This window comes from Bombina bombina, chromosome 9 (assembly GCF_027579735.1).
Source record: "Bombina bombina isolate aBomBom1 chromosome 9, aBomBom1.pri, whole genome shotgun sequence".
In the NCBI taxonomy this organism is placed as follows: Eukaryota; Metazoa; Chordata; class Amphibia; order Anura; family Bombinatoridae; genus Bombina; species Bombina bombina.
In genome coordinates, this window is record NC_069507.1 from 3,919,673 (window position 1) to 3,947,127 (window position 27,455).

General features: G+C 39.1%; 1 protein-coding gene and 2 long non-coding RNA genes across 3 annotated transcripts in view; all 3 read right to left on the reverse strand.

Annotated features, from left to right (window-relative positions):
- Window positions 1–27,455, reverse strand: part of SLC25A16 (solute carrier family 25 member 16) — a gene marked incomplete in the record, with an annotated part of 246,804 nt that overhangs the window by 109,881 nt on the left and 109,468 nt on the right.
- Window positions 1,957–9,451, reverse strand: LOC128639729 (uncharacterized). Its single transcript, XR_008399249.1, has 3 exons — window positions 9,298–9,451; window positions 3,825–3,873; window positions 1,957–2,652 (listed from the first exon to the last, which is right to left on the reverse strand). It is a non-coding gene; the product is annotated as an uncharacterized LOC128639729 (long non-coding RNA).
- LOC128639728 (uncharacterized) lies at window positions 11,485–20,208 on the reverse strand. The gene is made up of 3 exons (XR_008399248.1): window positions 18,892–20,208; window positions 18,212–18,795; window positions 11,485–11,702 (listed from the first exon to the last, which is right to left on the reverse strand). It is a non-coding gene; the product is annotated as an uncharacterized LOC128639728 (long non-coding RNA).

Genomic DNA, 27,455 nt, shown 5'->3' on the forward strand with positions numbered 1-27,455 from the left:
CCCATCGGATATAAATAAAATGTAAGGCAAGCCGGAGGTTAACGCCCAAAAAGACACAGGCCTACCCGCATGACCAGCCAAAAGGAGCCCTAGCTTTCAAAAACTGGGAAAGATTTCAAACAAATGACAATCAGGAGATTACTTCATCCCCACGTTTAATGAGGTGCATCATTCAAATTATCAGACTGAAATTCCCCGTATCTGGTAACAATAGGGTCATTAGGGTACCAACCTCCTGCTCCTGTATTCTTCTCTGATACTGTTATTTTACCATTACCAACCTCCTGCTCCTGTATTCTTCTCTAATACTGTTATTTTACCATTACCAACCTCCTGCTCCTGTATTCTTCTCTGATACTGTTATTTTACCAGTACCAACCTCCTACTCCTGTATTCTTCTGATACTGTTATTTTACCATTACCAACCTCCTGCTCCTGTATTCTTCTGATACTGTTATTTTACCATTACCAACCTCCTGCTCCTGTATTCTTCTGATACTGTTATTTTACCATTACCAACCTCCTGCTCCTGTATTCTTCTCTGATACGGTTATTTTACCATTACCAACCTCCTGCTCCTGTATTCTTCTCTGATACGGTTATTTTACCATTACCAACCTCCTGCTCCTGTATTCTTCCCTGATACTGTTATTTTACCATTACCAACCTCCTGCTCCTGTATTCTTCTGATACTGTTATTTTACCATTACCAACCTCCTGCTCCTGTATTCTTCTCTGATACGGTTATTTTACCATTACCAACCTCCTGCTCCTGTATTCTTCTCTGATACGGTTATTTTACCATTACCAACCTCCTGCTCCTGTATTCTTCTCTGATACGGTTATTTTACCATTACCAACCTCCTGCTCCTGTATTCTTCTCTGATACGGTTATTTTACCATTACCAACCTCCTGCTCCTGTATTCTTCTGATACTGTTATTTTACCATTACCAACCTGAAGCTCCTGTATTCTTCCCTGATACTGTTATTTTACCATTACCAACCTCCTGCTCCTGTACTCTTCTCTGATACGGTTATTTTACCATTACCAACCTCCTACTCCTGTATTCTTCCCTGATACTGTTATTTTACCATTACCAACCTGAAGCTCCTGTATTCTTCTCTGATACTGTTATTTTACCATTACCAACCTCCTGCTCCTGTATTCTTCTCTGATACTGTTATTTTACCATTACCAACCTCCTGCTCCTGTATTCTTCCCTGATACTGTTATTTTACCATTACCAACCTCCTGCTCCTGTATTCTTCTCTGATACTGTTATTTTACCATTACCAACCTCCTGCTCCTGTATTCTTCTCTGATACTGTTATTTTACCATTACCAACCTCCTGCTCCTGTATTCTTCTCTGATACTGTTATTTTACCATTACCAACGTCCTGCTCCTGTATTCTTCTCTGATACTGTTATTTTACCATTACCAACCTCCTACTCCTGTATTCTTCTCTGATACTGTTATTTTACCATTACCAACCTCCTGCTCCTGTATTCTTCCCTGATACTGTTATTTTACCATTACCAACCTCCTGCTCCTGTATTCTTCCCTGATACTGTTATTTTACCATTACCAACCTCCTGCTCCTGTATTCTTCCCTGATACTGTTATTTTACCATTACCAACCTCCTGCTCCTGTATTCTTCTCTGATACTGTTATTTTACCATTACCAACCTCCTGCTCCTGTATTCTTCTCTGATACTGTTATTTTACCATTACCAACTCCCTGCTCCTGTATTCTTCTCTGATACTGTTATTTTACCATTACCAACTCCCTGCTCCTGTATTCTTCTGATACTGTTATTTTACCATTACCAACTCCCTGCTCCTGTATTCTTCTGATACTGTTATTTTACCATTACCAACTCCCTGCTCCTGTATTCTTCTGATACTGTTATTTTACCATTACCAACCTCCTGCTCCTGTATTCTTCTGATACTGTTATTTTACCATTACCAACCTCCTGCTCCTGTATTCTTCTGATACTGTTATTTTACCATTACCAACCTCCTGCTCCTGTATTCTTCTGATACTGTTATTTTACCATTACCAACCCCCTGCTCCTGTATTCTTCACTGATACTGTTATTTTACCATTACCAACCTCCTGCTCCTGTATTCTTCTCTGATACTGTTATTTTACCATTACCAACCTCCTGCTCCTGTATTCTTCTCTGATACTGTTATTTTACCATTACCAACCTCCTGCTCCTGTATTCTTCTCTGATACTGTTATTTTACCATTACCAACCTCCTGCTCCTGTATTCTTCTGATACTGTTATTTTACCATTACCAACCTCCTGCTCCTGTATTCTTCTCTGATACTGTTATTTTACCATTACCAACCTCCTACTCCTGTATTCTTCTCTGATACTGTTATTTTACCATTACCAACCTCCTGCTCCTGTATTCTTCTGATACTGTTATTTTACCATTACCAACCTCCTGCTGCTGTATTCTTCCCTGCTACTGTTATTTTACCATTACCAACCTCCTGCTGCTGTATTCTTCCCTGATACTGTTATTTTACCATTACCAACCTCCTACTCCTGTATTCTTCTGATACTGTTATTTTACCATTACCAACCTCCTACTCCTGTATTCTTCTGATACGGTTATTTTACCATTACCAACCTCCTGCTCCTGTATTCTTCCCTGATACTGTTATTTTACCATTACCAACCTCCTGCTCCTGTATTCTTCCCTGATACCGTTATTTTACCATTACCAACCTCCTGCTCCTGTAGTCTTCCCTGATACTGTTATTTTACCATTACCAACCTCCTGCTCCTGTAGTCTTCTCTAATACTGTTATTTTACCATTACCAACCTCCTGCTCCTGTATTCTTCTCTGATACTGTTATTTTACCATTACCAACCTCCTGCTCCTGTATTCTTCCCTGATACTGTTATTTTACCATTACCAACCTCCTGCTCCTGTATTCTTCTCTGATACTGTTATTTTACCATTACCAACCTCCTGCTCCTGTATTCTTCTCTGATACTGTTATTTTACCATTACCAACCTCCTGCTCCTGTATTCTTCTCTGATACTGTTATTTTACCATTACCAACTCCCTGCTCCTGTATTCTTCTGATACTGTTATTTTACCATTACCAACCTCCTGCTCCTGTATTCTTCCCTGATACTGTTATTTTACCATTACCAACCTCCTGCTCCTGTATTCTTCCCTGATACCGTTATTTTACCATTACCAACCTCCTGCTCCTGTATTCTTCTCTAATACTGTTATTTTACCATTACCAACCTCCTGCTCCTGTATTCTTCTCTGATACTGTTATTTTACCATTACCAACCTCCTGCTCCTGTATTCTTCTCTGATACTGTTATTTTACCATTACCAACCTCCTGCTCCTGTATTCTTCTCTGATACTGTTATTTTACCATTACCAACCTCCTGCTCCTGTATTCTTCCCTGATACTGTTATTTTACCATTACCAACCTCCTGCTCCTGTATTCTTCCCTGATACTGTTATTTTACCATTACCAACCTCCTGCTCCTGTATTCTTCCCTGATACTGTTATTTTACCATTACCAACCTCCTGCTCCTGTATTCTTCTCTGATACGGTTATTTTACCATTACCAACCTCCTGCTCCTGTATTCTTCTCTGATACGGTTATTTTACCATTACCAACCTCCTGCTCCTGTATTCTTCTCTGATACGGTTATTTTACCATTACCAACCTCCTGCTCCTGTATTCTTCTGATACTGTTATTTTACCATTACCAACCTGAAGCTCCTGTATTCTTCCCTGATACTGTTATTTTACCATTACCAACCTCCTGCTCCTGTACTCTTCTCTGATACGGTTATTTTACCATTACCAACCTCCTACTCCTGTATTCTTCCCTGATACTGTTATTTTACCATTACCAACCTGAAGCTCCTGTATTCTTCTCTGATACTGTTATTTTACCATTACCAACCTCCTGCTCCTGTATTCTTCTCTGATACTGTTATTTTACCATTACCAACCTCCTGCTCCTGTATTCTTCCTGATACTGTTATTTTACCATTACCAACCTCCTGCTCCTGTATTCTTCTCTGATACTGTTATTTTACCATTACCAACCTCCTGCTCCTGTATTCTTCTCTGATACTGTTATTTTACCATTACCAACCTCCTGCTCCTGTATTCTTCTCTGATACTGTTATTTTACCATTACCAACGTCCTGCTCCTGTATTCTTCTCTGATACTGTTATTTTACCATTACCAACCTCCTGCTCCTGTATTCTTCCCTGATACTGTTATTTTACCATTACCAACCTCCTGCTCCTGTATTCTTCTCTGATACTGTTATTTTACCATTACCAACCTCCTGCTCCTGTATTCTTCTCTGATACTGTTATTTTACCATTACCAACCTCCTGCTCCTGTATTCTTCTCTGATACTGTTATTTTACCATTACCAACCTCCTGCTCCTGTATTCTTCCTGATACTGTTATTTTACCATTACCAACCTCCTGCTCCTGTATTCTTCTCTGATACTGTTATTTTACCATTACCAACCTCCTGCTCCTGTATTCTTCCCTGATACTGTTATTTTACCATTACCAACCTCCTGCTCCTGTATTCTTCTCTGATACTGTTATTTTACCATTACCAACCTCCTGCTCCTGTATTCTTCTCTGATACTGTTATTTTACCATTACCAACCTCCTGCTCCTGTATTCTTCTCTGATACTGTTATTTTACCATTACTAACCTCCTGCTCCTGTATTCTTCTCTGATACTGTTATTTTACCATTACTAACCTCCTACTCCTGTATTCTTCTCTGATACTGTTATTTTACCATTACCAACCTCCTGCTCCTGTATTCTTCCCTGATACTGTTATTTTACCATTACTAACCTTCTACTCCTGTATTCTTCTCTGATACTGTTATTTTACCATTACCAACCTCCTGCTCCTGTATTCTTCCCTGATACTGTTATTTTACCATTACCAACCTCCTGCTCCTGTATTCTTCTCTGATACTGTTATTTTACCATTACCAACCTCCTACTCCTGTATTCTTCTCTGATACTGTTATTTTACCATTACCAACCTCCTGCTCCTGTATTCTTCTCTGCTACTGTTATTTTACCATTACCAACCTCCTGCTCCTGTATTCTTCCCTGCTACTGTTATTTTACCATTACCAACCTCCTGCTCCTGTATTCTTCTCTGATACTGTTATTTTACCATTACCAACCTCCTGCTCCTGTATTCTTCCCTGATACTGTTATTTTACCATTACCAACCTCCTGCTCCTGTATTCTTCTCTGATACTGTTATTTTACCATTACCAACCTCCTGCTCCTGTATTCTTCTCTGATACTGTTATTTTACCATTACCAACCTCCTGCTCCTGTATTCTTCTCTGATACTGTTATTTTACCATTACCAACCTCCTGCTCCTGTATTCTTCTCTGATACTGTTATTTTACCATTACCAACCTCCTGCTCCTGTATTCTTCCTGATACTGTTATTTTAACCATTACCAACCTCCTGCTCCTGTATTCTTCTCTGATACTGTTATTTTACCATTACCAACCTCCTGCTCCTGTATTCTTCCTGATACTGTTATTTTACCATTACCAACCTCCTGCTCCTGTATTCTTCCTGATACTGTTATTTTACCATTACCAACCTCCTGCTCCTGTATTCTTCTCTGATACTGTTATTTTACCATTACCAACCTCCTGCTCCTGTATTCTTCTCTGATACTGTTATTTTACCATTACCAACCTCCTGCTCCTGTATTCTTCTCTGATACTGTTATTTTACCATTACCAACCTCCTGCTCCTGTATTCTTCTCTGATACTGTTATTTTACCATTACCAACCTCCTGCTCCTGTATTCTTCCCTGATACTGTTATTTTACCATTACCAACCTCCTGCTCCTGTATTCTTCTCTGATACTGTTATTTTACCATTACCAACCTCCTGCTCCTGTATTCTTCTCTGATACTGTTATTTTACCATTACCAACCTCCTGCTCCTGTATTCTTCCTGATACTGTTATTTTACCATTACCAACCTCCTGCTCCTGTATTCTTCTCTGATACTGTTATTTTACCATTACCAACCTCCTGCTCCTGTATTCTTCTGATACTGTTATTTTACCATTACCAACCTCCTGCTCCTGTATTCTTCTCTGATACTGTTATTTTACCATTACCAACCTCCTGCTCCTGTATTCTTCTGATACTGTTATTTTACCATTACCAACCTCCTACTCCTGTATTCTTCTGATACTGTTATTTTACCATTACCAACCTCCTGCTCCTGTATTCTTCCTGATACTGTTATTTTACCATTACCAACCTCCTGCTCCTGTATTCTTCCTGATACTGTTATTTTACCATTACCAACCTCCTGCTCCTGTATTCTTCCCTGATACTGTTATTTTACCATTACCAACCTCCTGCTCCTGTATTCTTCTCTGATACTGTTATTTTACCATTACCAACCTCCTGCTCCTGTATTCTTCTCTGATACTGTTATTTTACCATACCAACCTCCTGGCTCCTGTATTCTTCCTCTGATACTGTTATTTTACCATTACCAACCTCCTGCTCCTGTATTCCTTCCCTGATACTGTTATTTTACCATTACCAACATCCTGCTCCTGTATTCTTCCCTGATACTGTTATTTTACATTACCAACCTCCTGACTCCCTGTATTCTTCCTTGATACTGTTATTTTACCATTACCAACCTCCTGCTCCTGTACTTCTTCTCTGATACGGTTATTTTACCATTACCAACCTCCTGCTCCTGTATTCTTCTCTGATACTGTTATTTTACCATTACCAACCTCCTGCTCCTGTATTCTTCTCTGATACTGTTATTTTACCATTACCAACCTCCTGCTCCTGTATTCTTCCCTGATACTGTTATTTTACCATTACCAACCTCCTGCTCCTGTATTCTTCCTGATACTGTTATTTTACCATTACCAACCTCCTGCTCCTGTATTCTTCCTGATACTGTTATTTTACCATTACCAACCTCCTGCTCCTGTATTCTTCCTGATACTGTTATTTTACCATTACCAACCTCCTGCTCCTGTATTCTTCTCTGATACTGTTATTTTACCATTACCAACCTCCTGCTCCTGTATTCTTCCCTGATACTGTTATTTTACCATTACCAACCTCCTGCTCCTGTATTCTTCTCTGATACTGTTATTTTACCATTACCAACCTCCTGCTCCTGTATTCTTCCCTGATACTGTTATTTTACCATTACCAACCTCCTGCTCCTGTATTCTTCTCTGATACTGTTATTTTACCATTACCAACCTCCTGCTCCTGTATTCTTCCCTGATACTGTTATTTTACCATTACCAACCTCCTGCTCCTGTATTCTTCCCTGATACTGTTATTTTACCATTACCAACCTCCTGACTCCTGTATTCTTCCTGATACTGTTATTTTTACCATTACCAACCTCCTGCTCCTGTATTCTTCTCTGATACTGTTATTTTACCATTACCAACCTCCTGCTCCTGTATTCTTCTCTGATACTGTTATTTTACCAATACCAACCTCCTGCTCCTGTATTCTTCCCTGATACTGTTATTTTACCATTACCAACCTCCTGCTCCTGTATTCTTCTCTGATACTGTTATTTTAACCATTACCAACCTCCTGCTCCTGTATTCTTCTCTGATACTGTTATTTTACCAATACCAACCTCCTGCTCCTGTATTCTTCCCTGATACTGTTATTTTACCATTACCAACCTCCTGCTCCTGTATTCTTCCTGATACTGTTATTTTACCATTACCATCCTCCTACTCCCTGTATTCTTCTGATACTGTTATTTTACCATTACCAACCTCCTGCCTCCTGTATTTTTCTCTGATACTGTTATTTTACCTTACCAAAATCCGCATGCCCTGTATTCTTCTGATACTGGTTATTTTACCAAGTACCAACCTCCTGCTCCTGTATTTTTCTCTGATACTGTTATTTTACCATTACCAACCCCCCTGCTCCTGTATTCTTCACTGATACTGTTATTTACCATTACCAACCTCCTGCTCCTGTATCTTCTCTGGAATACTGTTATTTTACCATTACCAACCCTCCTGCTGCCTGTATTCTTCTGATACTGGTTATTTTACCATTACCAAACCTCACTGCTCCTGTATGCTTCCCTGATACTGTTATTTTACCATTTACCAACCCTCCTGCTCCTGTATTCTCTCTGATACCTGTTATTTTACCATTACCAACCTCCTGCTCCTGTATTCTTCTCTGATACTGTTATTTTACCATTACCAACCTCCTGCTCCTGTATTCTTCTCTGATACTGTTATTTTACCATTACCAACCTCCTGCTCCTGTATTCTTCTCTGATACTGTTATTTTACCATTACCAACCTCCTGCTCCTGTATTCTTCCTCTGATACTGTTATTTTACCATTACCAACCTCCTGCTCCTGTATTCTTCTCTGATACTGTTATTTTACCCATTACCAACCTCCTGCTCCTGTATTCTTCCTGATACTGTTATTTTACCATTACCAACCTCCTGCTCCTGTATTCTTCTCTGATACTGTTATTTTACCATTACCAACCTCCTGCTCCTGTATTCTTCTCTGATACTGTTATTTTACCATTACCAACCTCCTGCTCCTGTATTCTTCCTGATACTGTTATTTTACCATTACCAACCTCCTGCTCCTGTATTCTTCTCTGATACTGTTATTTACCATTACCAACCTCCTGCTCCTGTATTCTTCCCTGATACTGTTATTTTACCATTACCAACCTCCTGCTCCTGTATTCTTCCTGATACTGTTATTTTACCATTACCAACCTCCTGCTCCTGTATTCTTCTCTGATACTGTTATTTTACCATTACCAACCTCCTGCTCCTGTATTCTTCTGATACTGTTATTTTACCATTACCAACCTCCTGCTCCTGTATTCTTCACTGATACTGTTATTTTACCATTACCAACCTCCTACTCCTGTATTCTTCTGATACTGTTATTTTACCATTACCAACCTCCTGCTCCTGTATTCTTCTGATACTGTTATTTTACCATTACCAACCTCCTGCTCCTGTATTTTTCTCTGACACTGTTATTTTACCATTACCAACCTCCTGCTCCTGTATTTTTCTCTGACACTGTTATTTTACCATTACCAACCTCCTGCTCCTGTATTCTCTGATACTGTTATTTTACCATTACCAACCTCCTACTCCTGTATTCTTCTCCGATACTGTTATTTTACCATTACCAACCTCCTACTCCTGTATTCTTCCCTGATACTGTTATTTTACCATTACCAACCTCCTGCTCCTGTATTCTTCACTGATACTGTTATTTTACCATTACCAACCTCCTGCTCCTGTATTCTTCCCTGATACTGTTATTTTACCATTACCAACCTCCTGCTCCTGTATTCTTCTCTGAATACTGTTATTTTACCATTACCAACCTCCTGCTCCTGTATTCTTCTCTGATACTGTTATTTTACCATTACCAACCTCCTGCTCCTGTATCTTCTCTGATACTGTTATTTTAACCATTACCAACCTCCTGCTCCTGTATTCTTCTCTGATACTGTTATTTTTACCATTACCAACCTTCCTGCTCCTGTATTCTTCTCTGATACTGTTATTTTTTACCATTACCAACCTCCTGCTCCTGTATTCTTCTCTGATACTGTTATTTTACCATTACTAACCTCCTAGCTCCTGTATTCTTCTCTGATACTGTTATTTTACCATTTCCACCTCCTGCTCCTGTATTCTTCTCTGATACTGTTATTTTACCATTACCAACCTCCTGCTCCTGTATTCTTCCCTGATACTGTTATTTTACCATTACCAACCTCCTGCTCCTGTATTCTTCCCTGATACTGTTATTTTACCATTACCAACCTCCTGCTCCTGTATTCTTCTCTGATACTGTTATTTTACCATTACCAACCTGCTGACTCCTGTATTCTTCCTGATACTGTTATTTTAACCATTACCAACCTCCTGCTCCTGTATTCTTCTGATACTGGTTATTTTACCATTACCAACCTCCTGCTCCTGTATTCTTCCCTGATACTGTTATTTTACCATTACCAACCTCCTGCTCCTGTATTCTTCCCTGATACTGTTATTTTACCATTACCAACCTCCTGCTCCTGTATTCTTCTGATACTGTTATTTTACCATTACCAACCTCCTGACTCCTGTATTCTTCTGATACTGTTATTTTACCAATACCAACCTCCTGCTCCTGTAGTTCTTCTCTGATACTGTTATTTTACCATTACCAACCTCCTGCTCCTGTATTCTTCTCTGATACTGTTATTTTACCATTACCAACCTCCTGCTCCTGTATTCTGATACTGTTATTTTACCATTACCAACCTCCTGCTCCTGTATTTTCTCCGATACTGTTATTTTACCATTACCAACCTCCTGCTCCTGTATTCTTCTGATACTGTTATTTTACCATTACCAACCTCCTGCTCCTGTATTTTCTGATACTGTTTATTTTACCATTACCAACCTCCTGCTCCTGTATTTTCTCTGACTGTTATTTTACCATTACCAACCTCCTGCCTGTATTTTTCTCTGACACTGTTATTTTACCATTACCAACCTCCTGCTCCTGTATTCTCTGTACTGTTATTTTACCATTACAACCTCCTACTCCTGTATTCTTCCCTGATACTGTTATTTTACCATTACCAACCTCCTGCTCCTGTATTCTTCTCTGACACTGTTATTTTACCATTACCAACCTCCTGCTCCTGTATTCTTCTGATACTGTTATTTTACCATTACCAACCTCCTACTCCTGTATTCTTCTGATACTGCTATTTTACCATTACCAACCTCCTGCTCCTGTATTCTTCTCTGACACTGTTATTTTACCATTACCAACCTCCTGCTCCTGTATTCTTCTCTAATACTGTTATTTTACCATTACCAACCTCCTGCTCCTGTATTCTTCTCTGATACTGTTATTTTACCATTACCAACCTCCTGCTCCTGTATCTTCTCTAATACTGTTATTTACCATTACCAACCTCCTGCTCCTGTATTCTTCTCTGATACTGTTATTTTACCATTACCAACCTCCTACTCCTGTATTCTTCTGATACTGTTATTTTACCATTACCAACCTCCTGCTCCTGTATTCTTCTGATACTGTTATTTTACCATTACCAACCTCCTGCTCCTGTTATTTTACCATTACCAACCTCCTTGCTCCTGTATTCTTCTCTGATACTGTTAATTTACCATTACCAACCTCCTGCTCCTGTATTCTCTCTGATACTTGTTATTTTACCATTACCAACCTCCTGCTACCTGTATTCTTCCTGATACTGTTATTTTACCATTACCCAACCTCCTGCTCCTGTATTCTTCCTGATACTGTTATTTTACCATTTACCAACCTCCTGCTACTGTAGCCTTCCCTGATACTGTTATTTTACCATTACCAACCTCCTGCTCCTGTATTCTTCTCTGATACGGTTATTTTACCATTACCAACCTCCTGCTCCTGTATTCTTCTCTGATACGGTTATTTTACCATTACCAACCTCCTGCTCCTGTATTCTTCCCTGATACTGTTATTTTACCATTACCAACCTCCTGCTCCTGTATTCTTCTGATACTGTTATTTTACCATTACCAACCTGAAGCTCCTGTATTCTTCCCTGATACTGTTATTTTACCATTACCAACCTCCTGCTCCTGTACTCTTCTCTGATACGGTTATTTTACCATTACCAACCTCCTACTCCTGTATTCTTCCTGATACTGTTATTTTACCATTACCAACCTGAAGCTCCTGTATTCTTCCCTGATACTGTTATTTTACCATTACCAACCTCCTGCTCCTGTATTCTTCTCTGATACTGTTATTTTACCATTACCAACCTCCTGCTCCTGTATTCTTCCTGATACTGTTATTTTACCATTACCAACCTCCTGCTCCTGTATTCTTCTCTGATACTGTTATTTTACCATTACCAACCTCCTGCTCCTGTATTCTTCTCTGATACTGTTATTTTACCATTACCAACCTCCTGCTCCTGTATTCTTCTCTGATACTGTTATTTTACCATTACCAACTCCTGCTCCTGTATTCTTCTCTGATACTGTTATTTTACCATTACCAACCTCCTACTCCTGTATTCTTCTCTGATACTGTTATTTTACCATTACCAACCTCCTGCTCCTGTATTCTCCCTGATACTGTTATTTTACCATTACCAACCTCCTGCTCCTGTATTCTTCTCTGATACTGTTATTTTACCATTACCAACCTCCTGCTCCTGTATTCTTCCCTGATACTGTTATTTTACCATTACCAACCTCCTGCTCCTGTATTCTTCTCTGATACTGTTATTTTACCATTACCAACCTCCTGCTCCTGTATTCTTCTCTGATACTGTTATTTTACCATTACCAACTCCTGCTCCTGTATTCTTCTCTGATACTGTTATTTTACCATTACCAACTCCCTGCTCCTGTATTCTTTCTGATACTGTTATTTTACCATTACCAACTCCCTGCTCCTGTATTCTTCTGATACTGTTATTTTACCATTACCAACTCCCTGCTCCTGTATTCTTCTGATACTGTTATTTTACCATTACCAACTCCTGCTCCTGTATTCTTCTGATACTGTTATTTTACCATTACCAACCTCCTGCTCCTGTATTCTTCTGATACTGTTATTTTACCATTACCAACCTCCTGCTCCTGTATTCTTCTGATACTGTTATTTTACCATTACCAACCCCTGCTCCTGTATTCTTCACTGATACTGTTATTTTACCATTACCAACCCCTGCTCCTGTATTCTTCTCTGATTATGTTATTTTACCATTACCAACCTCCTGCTCCTGTATTCTTCTCTGATACTGTTATTTTACCATTACCAACCTCCTGCTCCTGTATTCTTCTCTGATACTGTTATTTTACCATTACCAACCTCCTGCTCCTGTATTCTTCTCTGATACTGTTATTTTACCATTACCAACCTCCTGCTCCTGTATTCTTCTGATACTGTTTTTTACCATTACAACCTCCTGCTCCTGTATTCTTCTCTGATACTGTTATTTTACCATTACCAACCTCCTACTCCTGTATTCTTCTCTGATACTGTTATTTTACCATTACCAACCTCCTGCTCCTGTATTCTTCTGATACTGTTATTTTACCATTACCAACCTCCTGCTGCTGTATTCTTCTCTAATACTGTTATTTTACCATTACCAACCTCCTGCTGCTGTATTCTTCCCTGATACTGTTATTTTACCATTACCAACCCTATCCTGTATTCTTTGATACTGTTATTTTACCATTACTAACCTCCGTATCCTGTATTCTCCTGATACTGTTATTTTACCATTACCAACCTCCTGCTCCTGTATTCGTTCCCTGATACTGTTATTTAACCATTACCAACCTCCTGCTCCTGTATTCTCTCCTGATACTGTTATTTTCCATTACCAACCTCCTGCTCCTGTATTCTTCCCTGATACTGTTATTTTACATTTACCAACCTCCTGCTCCTGTATTCTTCTCTGATACTGTTATTTTACCATACCAACCTCCTGCTCCTGTATTCTCTCTGATACTGTTATTTTACCATTACCAACCTCCTGCTCCTGTATTCTTCTCTGATACTGTTATTTTACCATTACCAACCTCCTGCTCCTGTATTCTTCTCTGATACTGTTATTTTACCATTACAAACCTCCTGCTCCTGTATTCTTCTCTGATACTGTTATTTTACCATTACCAACCTCCTGCTCCTGTATTCTTCTCGATACTGTTATTTTACCATTACCAACCTCCTGCTCCTGTATTCTTCTTGATACTGTTATTTTACCATTACCAACCTCCTGCTCCTGTATTCTTCTGATACTGTTATTTTACCATTACCACCTCCTGCTCCTGTATTCTTCCCTGATACTGTTATTTTACCATTACCAACCTCCTGCTCCTGTATTCTTCTCTGATACTGTTATTTACCATTTACCAACCTCCTGCTCCTGTATTCTTCTCTGATACTGTTATTTTACCATTACCAACCTCCTGCTCCTGTATTATTCTCTGATACTGTTATTTTACCATTACCAACCTCCTGCTCCTGTATTCTTTCTGATACTGTTATTTTACCATTACCAACCTCCTCTCCTGTATTCTTCACTGATACTGTTATTTTACCATTACCAACCTCCTGCTCCTGTATTCTTCTCTGATACTGTTATTTTACCATTACCAACCTCCTGCTCCTGTATTCTTCTGATACTGTTATTTTACCAATACCAACCTCCTGCTCCTGTATTCTTCTCTGATACGTTATTTTACCATTACCAACCTCCTGCTCCTGTATTCTTCTCTGATACGGATTATTTTACCATTACCAACCTCCTGCTCCTGTATTCTTCTCTGATACGGTTATTCTTACCATTACCAACCTCCTGCTCCTGTATTCTTCTGATACTGTTATTTTACCATTACCAACCTGAAGCTCCTGTATTCTTCTCTGATACTGTTATTTTACCATTACCAACCCTCCTGCTCTGTACTCTTCTCTGATACGGGTTATTTTTACCATTACCAACCTCCTACTCTGTATTCTTCCCTGATACTTTTATTTTACCATTACCAACCTGAAGCTCTGTATTCTTCTCTGATACTGTTATTTTACCATTACCAACCTCCTGCTCCTGTATTCTTCTCTGATACTGTTATTTTACCATTACCAAACCTCCTACTCCTGTATTCTTCCCTGATACTGTTATTTTACCATTACCCAACCTCCTGCTCCTGTATTCTTCTCTGATACTGTTATTTTACCATTACCAACCTCCTGCTCCTGTATTCTTCTCTGATACTGTTATTTTACCATTACCAACCTCCTGCTCCTGTATTCTTCTCTGATACTGTTATTTTACCATTACCAACCTCCTGCTCCTGTATTCTTCTTGATACTGTTATTTTACCATTACCAACCTCCTGCTCCTGTATTCTTCTGATACTGTTATTTTACCATTACCAACCTCCTGCTCCTGTATTCTTCTTGATACTGTTATTTTACCATTACCAACCTCCTGCTCCTGTATTCTTCTCTGATACTGTTATTTACCATTACCAACCTCCTGCTCCTGTATTCTTCTCTGATACTGTTATTTTACCATTACCAACCTCCTGCTCCTGTATTCTTCCTGATACGGTTATTTTACCATTACCAACCTCCTGCTCCTGTATTCTTCTCTGATACTGTTATTTTACCATTACCAACCTCCTGCTCCTGTATTCTTCCTGCTACTGTTATTTTACCATTACCAACCTCCTGCTCCTGTATTCTTCTCTGATACTGTTATTTTACCATTACCAACCTCCTGCTCCTGTATTCTTCTCTGATACTGTTATTTTACCATTACCAACCTCCTGCTCCTGTATTCTTCTCTAATACTGTTATTTTACCATTACTAACCTCCTGCTCCTGTATTCTTCTCTAATACTGTTATTTTACCATTACTAACCTCCTACTCCTGTATTCTTCTCTAATACTGTTATTTTACCATTACCAACCTCCTGCTCCTGTATTCTTCCCTGATACTGTTATTTTACCATTACTAACCTTACTCCTGTATTTTCTCTGATACTGTTATTTTACCATTACCAACCTCCTGCTCCTGTATTCTTCCCTGATACTGTTATTTTACCATTACTAACCTTCTACTCCTGTATTCTTCTCTGATACTGTTATTTTACCATTACCAACCTCCTACTCCTGTATTCTTCTCTGATACTGTTATTTTACCATTACCAACCTCCTGCTCCTGTATTCTTCCCTGCTACTGTTATTTTACCATTACCAACCTCCTGCTCCTGTATTCTTCCCTGCTACTGTTATTTTACCATTACAACCTCCTGCTCCTGTATTCTTCTCTGATACTGTTATTTTACCATTACCAACCTCCTGCTCCTGTATTCTTCCCTGATACTGTTATTTTACCATTACCAACCTCTGCCCTGTATTCTTTCTGATACTGTTATTTTACCATTACCAACCTCCTGCTCCTGTATTCTTCTCTGATACTGTTATTTTACCATTACAACCTCCTGCTCCTGTATTCTTCTCTGATACTGTTATTTTACCATTACCAACCTCCTGCTCCTGTATTCTTCTCTGATACTGTTATTTTACCATTACCAACCTCCTACTCCTGTATTCTTCTGATACTGTTATTTTACCATTACCAACCTCCTGCTCCTGTATTCTTCTCTGATACTGTTATTTTACCATTACCAACCTCCTGCTCCTGTATTCTTCTGATACTGTTATTTTACCATTACCAACCTCCTGCTCCTGTATTCTTCCCTGATACTGTTATTTTACCATTACCAACCTCCTGCTCCTGTATTCTTCTCTGATACTGTTATTTTACCATTACCAACTCCTGCTCCTGTATTCTTCTCTGATACTGTTATTTTACCATTACCAACCTCCTGCTCCTGTACTCTTCTCTGATACGGTTATTTTACCATTACCAACCTCCTGCTCCTGTATTCTTCCCTGCTACTGTTATTTTACCATTACCAACCTCCTGCTCCTGTATTCTTCCCTGCTACTGTTATTTTACCATTACCAACCTCCTGCTCCTGTATTCTTCTCTGATACTGTTATTTTACCATTACCAACCTCCTTACTCCTGTATTCTTCTCTGATACTGTTATTTTACCATTACCAACCTCCTGCTCCCTGTATTCTTCTGGATACTGTTATTTTACCATTACCAACCCTCTACTCCTGTATTATTCTCTGATACTGTTATTTTACCATTTACCAACCTCCTGCTCCTGTATCTTCTGATACTGTTATTTTACCATTACCAACCTCCTGCTCCTGTATTCTTCTCTGATACTGTTATTTTACCATTTACCAACCTCTGCTCCTGTATTCCTTCTGATACTGTTATTTTACTCATTACCTAACCTCCTGCTCCTGTATTCTTCCCTGATACTGTTATTTTACCATTACCCAAACCTCCTGCTCCTGTAATTCTTCTGATACTGTTATTTTACCATTACCAACCCTCTACTCCTGTATTCTTCTCTGATATTGTTATTTTACCATTTACCAACCTACCTGCTCCTGTATTCCTTCTCTGATTACTTGTTATTTTACCATTACCAACCTCCTGCTCCTGTATTCTTCCCTGATACTGTTATTTTACCATTACCAACCTGAAGCTCCTGTATTCTTCCCTGATACTGTTATTTTACCATTACCAACCTCCTGCTCCTGTATTCTTCCCTGTTACTGTTATTTTACCATTACCAACCTCCTGCTCCTGTATTCTTCCCTGCTACTGTTATTTTACCATTACCAACCTCCTGCTACTGTAGCCTTCCCTGATACTGTTATTTTACCATTACCAACCTCCTGCTCCTGTATTCTTCCCTGATACTGTTATTTTACCATTACCAACCTCCTGCTCCTGTATTCTTCCCTGATACTGTTATTTTACCATTACCAACCTCCTGCTACTGTAGCCTTCCCTGATACTGTTATTTTACCATTACCAACCTCCTGCTCCTGTACTCTTCTCTGATAAGGTTATTTTACCATTACCAACCTGAAGCTCCTGTATTCTTCCCTGATACTGTTATTTTACCATTACCAACCTCCTGCTCCTGTATTCTTCCCTGTTACTGTTATTTTACCATTACCAACCTCCTGCTCCTGTATTCTTCCCTGTTACTGTTATTTTACCATTACCAACCTCCTGCTCCTGTATTCTTCCCTGATACTGTTATTTTACCATTACCAACCTCCTGCTCCTGTATTCTTCTCTGATACTGTTATTTTACCATTACCAACGTCCTGCTCCTGTATTCTTCCCTGATACTGCTTATTTTACCATCTACCCAACCTCTGCTCCTGTATTCTTCTCTGATACTGTTATTTTACCATTACCAACCTCCTGCTCCTGTATTCTTCACTGATTCTGTTATTTTCCATTACCAACCTCCTGCTCCTGTATTCTTCCCTGATACTGTTATTTTACCAATACCAACCCTCCTACTCCTGTATTCTTCCCTGATACTGTTATTTTACCATTACCAACCTCCCTGCTCCTGTATTCTTTGATACTGTTATTTTACCATTACCAACCTCCTGCTCCTGTATTCTTCTCTGATACTGTTATTTTACCAATACCAACCTCCTGGTCCTATATTCTTCCCTGCTACTGTTATTTTACCATTACCAACCTCCTACTCCTGTATTCTTCTCTGATACTGTTATTTTACCATTACCAACCTCCTGCTCCTGTATTCTTCTCTGATACTGTTATTTTACCAATACCAACCTCCTGGTCCTATATTCTTCCCTGATACTGTTATTTTACCATTACCAACCTCCTGCTCCTGTATTCTTCCCTGATACTGTTATTTTACCATTACCAACCTCCTACTCCTGTATTCTTCTGATACTGTTATTTTACCATTACCAACCTCCTGCTCCTGTATTTTTCTCTGATACTGTTATTTTACCATTACCAACCCCCTGCTCCTGTATTCTTCTGATACTGTTATTTTACCATTACCAACCTCCTGCTCCTGTATTTTTCTCTGATACTGTTATTTTACCATTACCAACCCCCTGCTCCTGTATTCTTCACTGATACTGTTATTTTACCATTACCAACCTCCTGCTCCTGTATTCTTCTCTGATACTGTTATTTTACCATTACCAACCTCCTGCTCCTGTATTCTTCTGATACTGTTATTTTACCATTACCAACCTCCTGATCCTGTATTCTTCCCTGATACTGTTATTTTACCATTACCAACCTCCTGCTCCTGTATTCTTCTGATACTGTTATTTTACCATTACCAACCTCCTGCTCCTGTATTCTTCTCTGATACTGTTATTTTACCATTACCAACCTCCTGCTCCTGTATTCTTCCCTGATACTGTTATTTTACCATTACCAACCTCCTGCTCCTGTATTCTTCTCTGATACTGTTATTTTACCATTACCAACCTCCTGCTCCTGTATTCTTCCCTGATACTGTTATTTTAACATTACCAACCTCCTGCTCCTGTATTCTTCTGATACTGTTATTTTACCATTACCAACCTCCTGCTCCTGTATTCTTCACTGATACTGTTATTTTACCATTACCAACCTCCTGCTCCTGTATTCTTCTCTGATACTGTTATTTTACCAATACCAACCTCCTGCTCCTGTATTCTTCCCTGATACTGTTATTTTACCATTACCAACCCCCTGCTCCTGTATTCTTCCCTGATACTGTTATTTTACCATTACCAACCCCCTGCTCCTGTATTCTTCTCTGATACTGTTATTTTACCATTACCAACCTCCTGCACCTGTATTCTTCCCTGATACTGTTATTTTACCATTACCAACCTCCTGCTCCTGTATTCTTCCCTGCTACTGTTATTTTACCATTACCAACCTCCTGCTCCTGTATTCTTCCCTGCTACTGTTATTTTACCATTACCAACCTCCTGCTCCTGTATTCTTCTGATACTGTTATTTTACCATTACCAACCTCCTACTCCTGTATTCTTCTGATACTGTTATTTTACCATTACCAACCTCCGACTCCTGTATTCTTCTGATACTGTTATTTTACCATTACCAACATCCTGCTCCTGTATTCTTCTAATACTGTTATTTTACCATTACCAACCTCCTGCTCCTGTATTTTTCTCTGACACTGTTATTTTACCATTACCAACCTCCTGCTCCTGTATTTTTCTCTGACACTGTTATTTTACCATTACCAACCTCCTGCTCCTGTATTATCTGGTACTGTTATTTTACCATTACCAACCTCCTACTCCTGTATTCTTCTCCGATACTGTTATTTTACCATTACCAACCTCCTACTCCTGTATTCTTCCCTGATACTGTTATTTTACCATTACCAACCTCCTGCTCCTGTATTCTTCCCTGCTACTGTTATTTTACCATTACCAACCTCCTGCTACTGTAGCCTTCCCTGATACTGTTATTTTACCATTACCAACCTCCTGCTCCTGTATTCTTCTCTAATACTGTTATTTTACCATTACCAACCTCCTGCTCCTGTATTCTTCTCTGATACTGTTATTTTACCATTACCAACCTCCTGCTCCTGTATCTTCTCTGATACTGTTATTTTACCATTACCAACCTCCTGCTCCTGTATTCTTCCTCTGATACTGTTATTTTACCATTACCAACCTCCTGCTCCTGTATTCTTCTCTGATACTGTTATTTTACCATTACTAACCTCCTACTCCTGTATTCTTCTCTGATACTGTTATTTTACCATTACCAACCTCCTGCTCCTGTATTCTTCTGATACTGTTATTTTACCATTACCAACCTCCTGCTCCTGTATTCTTCCCTGATACTGTTATTTTACCATTACCAACCTCCTGCTCCTGTATTCTTCCCTGATACTGTTATTTTACCATTACCAACCTCCTGCTCCTGTATTCTTCCCTGATACTGTTATTTTACCATTACCAACCTCCTACTCCTGTATTCTTCTGATACTGTTATTTTACCATTACCAACCTCCTGCTCCTGTATTCTTCTCTGATACTGTTATTTTACCATTACCAACCTCCTGCTCCTGTATTCTTCCCTGATACTGTTATTTTACCATTACCAACCTCCTGCTCCTGTATTCTTCACTGATACTGTTATTTTACCATTACCAACCTCCTACTCCTGTATTCTTCTGATACTGTTATTTTACCATTACCAACCTCCTGCTCCTGTATTCTTCTGATACTGTTATTTTACCATTACCAACCTCCTGCTCCTGTATTTTTCTCTGACACTGTTATTTTACCATTACCAACCTCCTGCTCCTGTATTTTTCTCTGACACTGTTATTTTACCATTACCAACCTCCTGCTCCTGTATTCTCTCTGATACTGTTATTTTACCATTACCAACCTCCTACTCCTGTATTCTTCTCCGATACTGTTATTTTACCATTACCAACCTCCTACTCCTGTATTCTTCCCTGATACTGTTATTTTACCATTACCAACCTCCTGCTCCTGTATTCTTCTCTGACACTGTTATTTTACCATTACCAACCTCCTGCTCCTGTATTCTTCTGATACTGTTATTTTACCATTACCAACCTCCTGCTCCTGTATTCTTCCTGATACTGCTATTTTACCATTACCAACCTCCTGCTCCTGTATTCTTCTCTGACACTGTTATTTTACCATTACCAACCTCCTGCTCCTGTATTCTTCTCTAATACTGTTATTTTACCATTACCAACCTCCTACTCCTGTATTCTTCTCTGATACGGTTATTTTACCATTACCAACCTCCTGCTCCTGTATTCTTCTCTAATACTGTTATTTTACCATTACCAACCTCCTGCTCCTGTATTCTTCTCTGATACTGTTATTTTACCAATACCAACCTCCTGGTCCTGTATTCTTCCCTGATACTGTTATTTTACCATTACCAACTCCCTGCTCCTGTATTCTTCTCTGATACTGTTATTTTACCATTACCAACCTCCTGCTCCTGTATTCTTCTCTGATACTGTTATTTTACCATTACCAACCTCCTGCTCCTGTATTCTTCACTGATACTGTTATTTTACCATTACCAACCTCCTGCTCCTGTATTCTTCTCTGATACTGTTATTTTACCATTACCAACCTCCTGCTCCTGTATTCTTCTCTGATACTGTTATTTTACCAATACCAACCTCCTGGTCCTGTATTCTTCCCTGATACTGTTATTTTACCATTACCAACCTCCTGCTCCTGTATTCTTCTGATACTGTTATTTTACCATTACCAACCTCCTGCTCCTGTATTCTTCCCTGATACTGTTATTTTACCATTACCAACCTCCTGCTCCTGTATTCTTCCCTGATACTGTTATTTTACCATTACCAACCTCCTGCTCCTGTATTCTTCTGATACTGTTATTTTACCATTACCAACCTCCTACTCCTGTATTCTTCTGATACTGTTATTTTACCAATACCAACCTCCTGCTCCTGTATTCTTCTGATACTGTTATTTTACCATTACCAACCTCCTGCTCCTGTATTCTTCTGATACTGTTATTTTACCATTACCAACCTCCTGCTCCTGTATTCTTCTGATACTGTTATTTTACCAATACCAACCTCCTGCTCCTGTATTCTTCTGATACTGTTATTTTACCATTACCAACCTCCTGCTCCTGTATTCTTCTCTGATACTGTTATTTTACCATTACCAACCTCCTGCTCCTGTATTCTTCTGATACTGTTATTTTACCATTACCAACCTCCTGCTACTGTAGCCTTCCCTGATACTGTTATTTTACCATTACCAACCTCCTGCTACTGTAGCCTTCCCTGATACTGTTATTTTACCATTACCAACCTCCTGCTCCTGTATTCTTCTCTGATACTGTTATTTTACCATTACCAACCTCCTGCTCCTGTATTCTTCTCTGATACTGTTATTTTACCATTACCAACCTCCTGCTCCTGTATTCTTCTCTGATACTGTTATTTTACCATTACCAACCTCCTGCTCCTGTATTCTTCTCTGATACTGTTATTTTACCATTACCAACCTCCTGCTCCTGTATTCTTCCCTGCTACTGTTATTTTACCATTACCAACCTCCTGCTCCTGTATTCTTCTCTGATACTGTTATTTTACCATTACCAACTCCCTGCTCCTGTATTCTTCTGATACTGTTATTTTACCATTACCAACTCCCTGCTCCTGTATTCTTCCCTGCTACTGTTATTTTACCATTACCAACCTCCTGCTCCTGTATTCTTCTGATACTGTTATTTTACCATTACCAACCTCCTGCTCCTGTATTTTTCCCTGATACTGTTATTTTACCATTACCAACTCCCTGCTCCTGTATTCTTCTCTGATACTGTTATTTTACCATTACCAACCTCCTGCTCCTGTATTGTTCCCTGATACTGTTATTTTACCATTACCAACCTCCTGCTCCTGTATTCTTCTCTGATACTGTTATTTTACCATTACCAACCTCCTGCTCCTGTATTCTTCCCTGCTACTGTTATTTTACCATTACCAACCTCCTGCTCCTGTATTCTTCTCTGATACTGTTATTTTACCATTACCAACCTCCTGCTCCTGTATTCTTCTCTAATACTGTTATTTTACCATTACCAACCTCCTGCTACTGTATTCTTCTCTGATACTGTTATTTTACCATTACCAACCTCCTGCTCCTGTATTCTTCCCTGCTACTGTTATTTTACCATTACCAACCTCCTACTCCTGTATTCTTCCCTGATACTGTTATTTTACCATTACCAACCTCCTGCTCCTGTATTCTTCTCTAATACTGTTATTTTACCATTACCAACCTCCTACTCCTGTATTCTTCTCTGATACTGTTATTTTACCATTACCAACCTCCTACTCCTGTATTCTTCCCTGATACTGTTATTTTACCATTACCAACCTCCTACTCCTGTATTCTTCCCTGATACTGTTATTTTACCAATACCAACCTCCTGCTCCTGTATTCTTCCCTGATACTGTTATTTTACCATTACCAACCTCCTGCTCCTGTATTCTTCCCTGCTACTGTTATTTTACCATTACCAACCTCCTACTCCTGTATTCTTCCCTGATACTGTTATTTTACCATTACCAACCTCCTACTCCTGTATTCTTCTCTGATACTGTTATTTTACCATTACCAACCTCCTGCTCCTGTATTCTTCCCTGCTACTGTTATTTTACCAATACCAACCTCCTACTCCTGTATTCTTCTGATACTGTTATTTTACCAATACCAACCTCCTGCTCCTGTATTCTTCCCTGATACTGTTATTTTACCATTACCAACCTCCTGCTCCTGTATTCTTCCCTGCTACTGTTATTTTACCATTACCAACCTCCTGCTCCTGTATTCTTCTCTGATACTGTTATTTTACCATTACCAACCTCCTGCTCCTGTATTCTTCTCTAATACTGTTATTTTACCATTACCAACCTCCTACTCCTGTATTCTCTGATACTGTTATTTTACCATTACCAACCTCCTGCTCCTGTACTCTTCTCTGATACGGTTATTTTACCATTACCAACCTCCTGCTCCTGTACTCTTCTCTGATACGGTTATTTTACCATTACCAACCTCCTACTCCTGTATTCTTCTCTGATACTGTTATTTTACCATTACCAACCTGAAGCTCCTGTATTCTTCTCTGATACTGTTATTTTACCATTACCAACCTCCTGCTCCTGTATTCTCTGATACTGTTATTTTACCATTACCAACCTCCTGCTCCTGTATTCTTCTCTAATACTGTTATTTTACCATTACCAACCTCCTGCTCCTGTATTCTTCTCTGATACTGTTATTTTACCATTACCAACCTCCTGCTCCTGTATTCTTCCCTGATACTGTTATTTTACCATTACCAACCTCCTGCTCCTGTATTCTTCCCTGATACTGTTATTTTACCATTACCAACCTCCTGCTCCTGTATTCTTCCCTGCTACTGTTATTTTACCATTACCAACCTCCTGCTCCTGTATTCTTCTCTGATACTGTTATTTTACCATTACCAACCTCCTGCTCCTGTATTCTTCTCTGATACTGTTATTTTACCATTACCAACCTCCTGCTCCTGTATTCTTCCCTGATACTGTTATTTTACCATTACCAACCTCCTGCTCCTGTACTCTTCTCTGATACTGTTATTTTACCATTACCAATTTCCTGCTCCTGTATTCTTCTCTGATACTGTTATTTTACCATTACCAACCTCCTGCTCCTGTATTCTTCTCTGATACTGTTATTTTACCATTACCAACCTCCTGCTCCTGTATTCTTCTGATACTGTTATTTTACCATTACCAACCTCCTGCTCCTGTATTCTTCTGATACTGTTATTTTACCATTACCAACCTCCTGCTCCTGTATTCTTCTCTGATACTGTTATTTTACCATTACCAACCTCCTGCTCCTGTATTCTTCTCTGATACTGTTATTTTACCATTACCAACCTCCTGCTCCTGTATTCTTCCCTGATACTGTTATTTTACCATTACCAACCTCCTGCTCCTGTACTCTTCTCTGATACTGTTATTTTACCATTACCAATTTCCTGCTCCTGTATTCTTCTCTAATACTGTTATTTTACCATTACTAACCTCCTACTCCTGTATTCTTTCCTGATACTGTTATTTTACCATTACCAACCTCCTGCTCCTGTATTCTTCTGATACTGTTATTTTACCATTACCAACCTCCTGCTCCTGTATTCTTCTCTGATACTGTTATTTTACCATTACCAACCTCCTGCTCCTGTATTCTTCTGATACTGTTATTTTACCATTACCAACCTCCTGCTCCTGTATTCTTCTCTGATACTGTTATTTTACCATTACCAACCTCCTGCTCCTGTATTCTTCTCTGATACTGTTATTTTACCATTACCAACCTCCTACTCCTGTATTCTTCTCTGATACTGTTATTTTACCATTACCAACCTCCTGCTCCTGTATTCTTCCCTGATACTGTTATTTTACCATTACCAACCTGAAGCTCCTGTATTCTTCTCTGATACTGTTATTTTACCATTACCAACCTCCTGCTCCTGTATTCTTCTCTGATACTGTTATTTTACCATTACCAACCTCCTGCTCCTGTATTCTTCTGATACGGTTATTTTACCATTACCAACCTCCTGCTCCTGTATTCTTCTCTGATACTGTTATTTTACCATTACCAACCTCCTGCTCCTGTATTCTTCTCTAATACTGTTATTTTACCATTACCAACCTCCTGCTCCTGTATTCTTCTGATACTGTTATTTTACCATTACTAACCTCCTGCTCCTGTATTCTTCCCTGCTACTGTTATTTTACCATTACCAACCTCCTGCTCCTGTATTCTTCCCTGATACTGTTATTTTACCATTACTAACCTCCTGCTCCTGTATTCTTCTCTGATACTGTTATTTTACCATTACCAACCTCCTGCTCCTGTATTCTTCTCTGATACTGTTATTTTACCAATACCAACCTCCTGCTCCTGTATTCTTCTGATACTGTTATTTTACCATTACCAACCTCCTGCTCCTGTATTCTTCTGATACTGTTATTTTACCATTACCAACCTCCTGCTCCTGTATTCTTCTCTGATACTGTTATTTTACCATTACCAACCTCCTGCTCCTGTATTCTTCTCTGATACTGTTATTTTACCATTACCAACCTCCTGCTCCTGTATTCTTCTGATACGGTTATTTTACCATTACCAACCTCCTGCTCCTGTATTCTTCTCTGATACTGTTATTTTACCATTACCAACCTCCTGCTCCTGTATTCTTCTCTAATACTGTTATTTTACCATTACCAACCTCCTGCTCCTGTATTCTTCTGATACTGTTATTTTACCATTACTAACCTCCTGCTCCTGTATTCTTCCCTGCTACTGTTATTTTACCATTACCAACCTCCTGCTCCTGTATTCTTCCCTGATACTGTTATTTTACCATTACTAACCTCCTGCTCCTGTATTCTTCTCTGATACTGTTATTTTACCATTACCAACCTCCTGCTCCTGTATTCTTCCCTGATACTGTTATTTTACCATTACCAACCTCCTGCTCCTGTATTCTTCTCTGATACTGTTATTTTACCATTACCAACCTCCTGCTCCTGTATTCTTCCCTGATACTGTTATTTTACCATTACCAACCTCCTGCTCCTGTATTCTTCTCTGATACTGTTATTTTACCATTACCAACCTCCTGCTCCTGTATTCTTCTGATACTGTTATTTTACCATTACCAACCTCCTGCTCCTGTATTCTTCTCTGATACTGTTATTTTACCATTACCAACCTCCTGCTCCTGTATTCTTCTCTGATACTGTTATTTTACCATTACCAACCTCCTGCTCCTGTATTCTTCTCTAATACTGTTATTTTACCATTACCAACCTCCTGCTCCTGTATTCTTCCCTGATACCGTTATTTTACCATTACCAACCTCCTGCTCCTGTATTCTTCTCTGATACTGTTATTTTACCATTACCAACCTCCTGCTACTGTAGCCTTCCCTGATACTGTTATTTTACCATTACCAACGCCAATCGATGTATTCTTTCTTCCGTATAACTTGTAGTTGTGCAGTGCTAGTTTTAATGCAGTGCCGAGTTTGATTGTAAGACTTGTAAAGAAGTAGCCCACTAATTCCTTTCATGAGATAAGGAATATTAGGTAGCTAATACACATTACATACAGCTTTCAGAGTACTATCTACCTTAGTACCATCATTCCTTTTTTATTTTGCAGCATGAACTTGAATTATATTTAGAAATTGAACAGTACAATTACCTTTTTAAAACAA